This window comes from Nestor notabilis, unplaced genomic scaffold (assembly GCF_000696875.1).
Source record: "Nestor notabilis isolate BGI_N333 unplaced genomic scaffold, ASM69687v1 scaffold8875, whole genome shotgun sequence".
Classification (NCBI taxonomy): Eukaryota; Metazoa; Chordata; class Aves; order Psittaciformes; family Psittacidae; genus Nestor; species Nestor notabilis.
In genome coordinates, this window is record NW_009928802.1 from 1 (window position 1) to 343 (window position 343).

Consider the following 343-nt stretch of genomic DNA (forward strand, 5'->3'; position numbering starts at 1 on the left):
GTGCTTTGGGGGTTGGGGGTGCTCTGGGGTGCCCTAGGCGGGCTTTGGGGGTGCTCCGTGGGGAGAGTTGCACAAACACAGTGCAGCTGGGGGGGGGTGCAAGGGGCCGCTTGTGCACAGCGTTTGCACGGGCAAAGGGGTGTTTGCAGAGGCAGGGCTGCGTGTGCACGTGCACAGGGGCCTTTGCACGCTTACAGTGGTATTTGCATGTGCACAGGGGCACGTGCCCGTGCAAGGCACCATTTGCATGTGCACAGTGGCATTTTGCACGTGAACTGCACGTGCAAAGCACCCTTGTGCTCAGCTCAGGCGGCGTCTGCACACACATGGTGACCTTTGAACG